This window comes from Lynx rufus, unplaced genomic scaffold (genome assembly GCF_022079265.1).
Source record: "Lynx rufus isolate CCGP_SWC_20201006 ecotype Redwood Valley unplaced genomic scaffold, mLynRuf1.p SCAF_9, whole genome shotgun sequence".
NCBI lineage: Eukaryota > Metazoa > Chordata > Mammalia > Carnivora > Felidae > Lynx > Lynx rufus.
This window is the reverse complement of record NW_025814897.1, coordinates 104,706,876-104,714,400: the sequence shown is the minus strand read 5'-3', so window position 1 is coordinate 104,714,400 and position 7,525 is coordinate 104,706,876. Positions and strand designations below refer to the sequence as shown.

General features: G+C 39.9%; 1 non-coding gene across 1 annotated transcript; it reads left to right on the top strand.

The window, feature by feature from the left end:
• Positions 1–5,741: 5,741 nt before the first annotated feature.
• On the top strand, positions 5,742–5,852 carry LOC124506544 (U6 spliceosomal RNA). The gene has a single exon (XR_006960800.1). It is a non-coding gene; the product is annotated as a U6 spliceosomal RNA (small nuclear RNA).
• The last annotated feature ends 1,673 nt before the right edge of the window (positions 5,853–7,525 follow it).

Sequence of the window (7,525 nt, the reverse complement as noted above, 5' to 3'; positions counted from 1 at the left end):
CTTCCAAAGGGTGTGTTTTGTCAATCAGGAGTCAACAAAAGAAAAATGGTAAAATACCATTTTGTCATCGTGAAGAATGAGTCACAATTTGTCCAGAGAGACATGAGAGAGGAGTGACAAAACTCTTGAGCTAATTATAGTATTATGAAGATATAAGAAAAATACACTTTTTCCTAACAACACACAGAATAAACACAAATGCATTTTTTGTCTTTTTTTCACTTTTTAAAAAATTTTAGCGAGGGATGGTGGGAAAAGGGCAGAGAGAGAGAGAAAATCCCAAGCAGGCTCCACAGTCAATGCAGAGCCCCACGAGTGGCTCAGTCTCACGGATCATGACCTGAGCTGAAATCAAGAGTTGGACGCTCAACTGACACCCAGGTGCCCCACAAAATACATTTTGAGTATGGGAAGACAGAGTGCAGGAACTGTCATTGCTAAGAATTGGAATAGAGCCAGAAAATCATGGGATAATTCTTACCAGATTATTACCCTGCATTAAACACAATGCCACCTGGGTCCTTTTACAAATTCAGTATCTAGGGACACCTGGGTGGCTCAGTTGGTTAAGCAGCTGACTTCAGCTCAGGTCATGGTCTCCCAGTCCATGGGTTCAAGACTCTGTGCTGCATCAGACTCTGTGCTGACAGCTCAGAGCCTGGAGCCTGCTTCGAATTCTGTGTCTCCCTGTCTCTCAGCACCTCCTTTGCTCACTCTCTGTCTCTCCCTCTCAAAAATTAATAAACATAAAAAAAGTAAAAAAAAAGAAAACAACAACAAATTCAGCATCTAAATACTAACTTCTATGTGTTTATGCCTTGTCTTTCCTACTTATTCTTCTCATTGAAAATAAAAACAGTGATTTTTTTTCCCCTTGGATATTCTCCTGGAAAAAAAAAAGGCATTAAATTTCTATAAAAAGATGAATAGGTTTTACAGGATGTAATTGAGTCAGAAAAAATATTTCTGTTTTCCTTTATTGTTTCTAGGTATTTTCTTCATATAGCATGCTTCACAAAATCTTTATAGTGCACTCTAGAACTGGAGTTGGAGCTCCAGTAAAAACATCTTTGTGGGGCAGGAACACCAAAACTAATGGTTAATGTTTCATTTCAGCCTCATTGATGGGGTTCAACATATTTTAAGACAAAGTATCCAAATGGAGCAAGCTTGCAGGCTAGGACATTCTGTTTCCTCTCAGAGTGATTTGACCTTACTTATTACGTTACTTACTAGCCTTTCTAACTCTCCTTAATAAGACAGAGGTCACAACGTTCTTCAGTAGCCAAGACACAATGTTAAACGCTTACTAATATCATGTCTTTCCTGCTCAAGATTTAAAACGGTTCCATTGTCTAATGTCTTTCATTTGGCATAGCGCCCATGTTTTACTTTGAAGCTTTATGGGTGGGAATTGCGTATGGAATCATAAAGATTCGTCCTTCTAGCTGATCTTCCTGGCCAACACACCCTCTGTCAGCAAGGGAAGTGCCAGGTTGTAAAGAACAATAGTATCAGGGGACACAACTATGGATGTTCAAGGAGGAAATCCAGACACCTACCAGGGCCAGTCGGGGCCAATGCCTTTCCCTCAGGAGGCACAGAGCAATCTGCAGAATTTCCTACGGGGGAGCCAGTCGTTCTGGGGTGGTTCATGTTCCCCTAAATTAGCTGTAGGTCAAAGTTACAGGAAGACCTAAGACAAGAGTGTGGAGTGATCACAATCATTCCCGTATCCAGAGGACAATGGGGGCGTCATCAATAAGAGGCTGCATCTACCATTTAGTCCAGTCTCCAAAATGTCCTGGATTTGAGAGCTCTGAATTTAAAATTTAGACGCTTACACAAAAATTTCTCCAAATTATAGGAGCTCCTTCAAACAGGAGGCAATTAATTTGCAAAGAGTAAAGTTTATTTCTCCTAACTCAGAGGAACTTTCTCATTTGCTGGTTGAGCCAAATCATGATTGGCTTGATGATCATTTGCATGTGGATTATGGCCAAAGCCTCCTTTTCTGTGTTCTGCCTCTATGCCTGCAATTGAAAATTCCTCCATTTTCCTTGGGGAACCAATCTTTGTAATCACTTCGATTTTTCTAGCAGTTAGACTATGTACATGTTCTTAATATCTGTTTCATGTGTTGTTTTTGAGCACAGAATTTGGGGAAGCCTATTGAGAATTAAGAACCATTCAATGCTAGGAGAGAAGACTACAGATGATATATTCATAGACTGACTCGCTTCACTCTATTCTTATATGAAGTTAATTATATCTAGAACTCTATTATGTCAGGAAAGAAAATTACAAAAAAAAAAAAAAAAGAAAAAAAAGATGACCAGTTCCTCTATGGTTTTGGAAAATTAAGAGTCACAGAATAGGTCAATCTATGTTTCCAAAAAGACCAAGCTGTCTCAACTTCTCAGGTGTCTCTTTGCACTGAGTTGAGGTTCCGGAATGATTCTTTCCCCCCAAACTCCCTAGAATTCTTTTCTGCCTTATGCAGGAAAAATTCCATAGTGGAGGATAGCAAATTCTTCCATAACTTTTCAGAATTTCAACTCACGGTGCTTAGTTCTATTTTAAATGTAGGGCACACATGTGTAATCATTTGTCAGTTTAAAGCATGTGAAATAAGAACGTGCTTTCGGAATCTCTTTCAGATATATGTCAGCCTAGGATGAACACTGTGAATGCCATATTAACAGGAGTATGGCTCATAGTCTTTGCTGCCAGTTTGGGCAGATTCATTTATGACATGCAAAACATATTAGATGATTTGCTCATTGTTATAAGGATTTCCTGGTCCAGTGAAATAATTTCCTGGTATTTTTCCACATACACAAAATGACTTCCAGAATGTATTCTCAATGCAGGTGGCAGAAATGCACAGATTATCACTGAAAGTCCACTGAAGTAAGAAAATCAGGGCCTTGACCCTGAATGAATAAATTTCTCTGTGCTCTAAGTTATTGGTCATGCGAAGGCATGCGTACCAGGTAAAGCTAACTAAAACCTTTTTTTAGGCGAGAGCAGAATGAATGTCAATGAATTCATTCAGTGAATTTGATGCCTGTCCCTGGAAGGTAAACAATGAAAAATCTAGATGTTTTGTTCCTTTCAGAACGATGATGGACAAAGCCCACGATTCTCTCTACAGACATCACATGGAGCCTATGCTGCCCTGATACACTGAGGACATAATCAAGATTACTATGAAGTTCAAAAGGGTTGTTAAGATACTCCAAATTACATAAGCTTCAATAAAGCCATCTTTGTAAGTCAACAGGCTTTTTTTCATGTTAGTGATGTCAGGAAAAACACAGATAACAGGAGCTCATGTCACTGTGTGAGTGTAGCTACAAATTTGAGTGTCTGTATGATATAGTGGTTAATTATGCTGCATAGTCACTTATGTTTGCTCTGTAGAGGAAGTCAGCGTGGGACATTTTATCACTGATGAGAGTAGGTCAATCATTTATGAATGAGAGCAAGCACGATCAATGGCAAAACTCATTTTGCTCAATCCTGTAAACTTTTTCTTCTTTTTAATGTCTTTTTTTAATTTATTTATTTTGAAAGAGAGAGCACGAGCAGGGGAGGGGTGGGGAGAGAGGGAGAGAGAGAGAATCCCAAGCAGGCTCCACGCCGTCAGCACAGAGCCCAATGCGGGGCTCACACTCATGAACCATGAGATCATGACCTGAGCCGAAATCAAGAGTTGGACACTCAGCCAACTGAGCGACCCAGGTGCCCCCCGTAACCTTTTTCTATACAGGATTTTAATTGGCAGGGGATTATTATTCTAAGGCTCATCCCCTTTGTGCTTGAACTTACCATTTGGGGGCCTCTGCATCTAGTTACCAGGGCTGTCGCTATGATGTGGTCTCAGTGAAGGTCTGTGGTCCAGAGACTTGGAATGTTTTCTGGGACATTTTCTGCCATTTTTATATTTACCTCCTTATTGTTGTTAGCCATATAAAGCATATTAAAGTCCTGAGCCCCTGTGTCGTGTTACACATCTGTGTGAGAAGCCCCTCGTGTTCAGTTTTGCCCCTAGGATCCACGTGCGTAAGAGTAGACTGGGTACACATTGAGGAGGTGTCTAGGTAGGTGTAGGGGTTTGTATCAGAACAAGACAAAAGTAACCCGAAGAAGGATCCACAGGACATTGGGAGACCTAAGGCCACGGGCAAAAGACATACCATATGCTCCTCTGTTGTATGTCTTGATTTCTCCACAGATGGCAGTTGACTTGTCCTCCAGTGAGCATGGACCCTCTATAACATCTCCATATCATGATTATGATGATGTGGCTTCCCAACCCACTTAAGTTGTTTCATTTATCTCTTCAATGAGCAAGTCTTGGATTTGTTCTAGTTTGTGTTCTTGAAAATATATCCACGTCTCCATAGCAAAGAGGGCCTAAAGTGTCCTCAGAAATATAGGGGTCACAGGTTTGTTAAAGCTGACTTTGTTACAGTCTCCTACTCTTTCCATCAGTGGATGACCATTGAACATAAAAAATTAAGTATACAATGCTTATGCCATCAGGACTGTCATGTCAGAGCCTTCTTAACAAGAAGAAAGAGACTGTTGGAAGTCTGTTGGAGATTTAAGACACTGGTCTGCTCCTGCAGAGCATGTCTCAGGACCACTGATCCGTACAATTTCTGGAAAGTCATTCACTTCAGACCACACTGTGAATGCTATTTGGAATTATGCAATAGGCCATCTGTGCCACAGTGTGATTTTGCTGATGCTTTCTCCACAGAATATAAATAGCAATGAACTATAAATAATTAAAAATAAACCCTGTCCTTAACATCTTACCTTGTAGCAGGCTCCCCAGTTTCCTGGGTCTTTGGACTTGGACCCAAATTATACATTGGCTCTCTGGGCTCCCATTGGCCGATTGTGGAACTAGGGACTTCTCAGCTTCCATAGTCACCCATGCCAAGTCTTTATAATAAATGTCATTGCCATATCAGTGCATCCTATTGGTTCTGCTTCTCTAGAGAACCCCGATTAATACAAATAGCTCTGTATCATGAAAAGAAACTGAATTCGTAATTGAAAGGCTTGTCACACAGAGAAGACTGGGGGGAGATGGCTTTGCTCCTGAATTCTATCAAACGTTCAATGAAGAAATAATACCAATATTACACAAATCCTTTCTGAAAATAGAGGAGGAAGAAAACCTATAGAGCTTTTTAAAAAATGTTTATTTTTCAGAGTGAGAGAGAGCACACAAGTGGGGGAGTAGCAGAGAGGGGTGGGGGGACAGAGTATCTGAAACAGATTCTGTGCTGACAGCCCAATGTAGGGCTTGAACCCACAGACCATGAGATCATGACCTTAGCCAAAGGCAGGCACTTCAGAGGTTATTTTTGAGGCAAGCACTAACCAGCTCTCCCACCCCCCCCAAAAGGATTTAAAATATCATAGGAAAATAAAATATGGATATATTTACATGAGCTTAGACCCATATATCCTTACCAATATTAATAAATTAAACCCAGAAATATGTATAAAAAAGATACTTCATAACCAAACTGGTTTATGCCAGGTGCATAAGATCTTTTTACACCTTTGAATACAGCATAAAGGAGAGAAACCGTATGGTCATTACAACAGGTGGAAAAAAAAGCTGTTGAAAGAGGTTGAACTCCTTTCATAATAGAGCTTTTCAGCAAATTAAGAATATATTGAAAAATCTTCAGCTTAAGAAAAGGCAGAGCAAGGCTCACTTCAGCAGCACAGGTACTAAAATTGAAACCATTTACAGAAGATTAGCATGACCACTGCACAAGAATGACATGCAAATTCACGAAGAAAAGGCAGAGCATTCCTTTTGATGGATTTAAAACAAAAGCTAACAAGAACAGTGACACTTAACTCTTTTATACAGCTGTTGCCAGACCCAAGGATAGGTCTTTTCTTCCCCGTAGAAGCTTTACCTCAAATGCTTATGCCTTGCAGGAAGCGGGATGGTGGTGAGGAACAGTGAGATTCTCCATCATTCATGATGGGAAACCATGGGCAAGTCCCATGCAAGAACCCAGAGAAACCATAGAGTCGAAAGGATGCCATATTTCTTCTTTCTTTCTAAGTTAAAGGATAATTTAGCCAAGGCTATAGAATATGCAAAGTCTCCCTTATATTTTTGGATAATATAATTCCAGAGATACGGGCAAATAGCACATTACTCCCATCTCTGGGTTTCCTGGCTTAGGCTCTATAAATATTGAGTGCTATTTTCCTATAATGATTTGTCAGGCAGTAGAAATGGGAGTAAGAAAGCTAAAGTCACTATAGAAGAACTATCATTGTTAACCAAACATACAAAGTATAATCTGGAAGCAAAGAGGGTAAAAATCCCATATTTATGGAAAAATCTCATATTTTTTATCCAAGGTGAGGACATCTATGGACAAATTAAGATTTAATTGTAAATCAAAATATCGCCCCAAACAGCACATGCTTCTTTCGAAAGGTCTTTGGGAGGGGGTGGGTAAATACGGATTGAGATTTGCCCTCACAATGAGAAAAGAGTGTGCAAAGCTTTGGCACTCAAAACTGTGGCTATCTGAACAGCAGAGATAAAGGATTATCTCTGTCAACATGATGCAATTTACCCCATCAGAGAAACCCATCTGCAAGAAATACAGCACAGAAAGACGCCTTTTAGGGTGAGGCTTCATTATCTCTTCATACAACAGGGAGTTATGTCTTGTTGAGGAAAACCTACGTATACCAAATTCCCACAGCTTATAGTCCCTGATAGGGACACAGATCATATACTGCTTGATGCTCTGGGGAACTTCCTTGGAAAGACTCTGAGACTGACTCTTTGGACTGATGTTTCCAGGTCTTGTACGGATATCTAGTTAAGACGCAATGCAGTTTGGGGACAGAGGTATGTATTTTTCTTTTATTCTTATTTTAGTGGCTATTCCATCGGCCTGTAAGGGGGCACTAGTTATCTGAGAAGGACATAAATGTCTAAGGGGATTTTTTTTCCCATAAAAAAAAAAATGCTTGACTTTCTAGTAGCAAACTTAATGGTACAATTTTATTTTTAATTTTTTTAATGTTTATTTTTGAGAGAGAGAACACAAGGGCATGTGAGGGGGAGGGGCAGAGAGAGAGGGGACAGAGGATCCAAAGCAGGTTCTGTGCTGAGAGCACAGAGCCTGATGTGGGAATCGAACTCACAAACCATGAGATCGTGACCTTGAGCTGAAGTCAGACACTTAACCGACTGAGCCACCCGGGGGTTCCTTAATGTTATAATTTTAAAGACCCATAGAACCTTTTCAGATTGTGCTTTGAAATTATCTCAGCCATGTAATCATTTTCAAAAGAGAGAAAACAACTGGTCTAAAAATCATATTCTATCTAGAATTTGCAACACAGACTACTTTTCCAGTGTTCCCCAAGTCTAGCTAGCTAGTTCTTTTCATGCTGCATTATCCAATTTTTTGTAACAAATGATTACTTTTGATATTTTTCGTGAATAAAAGAA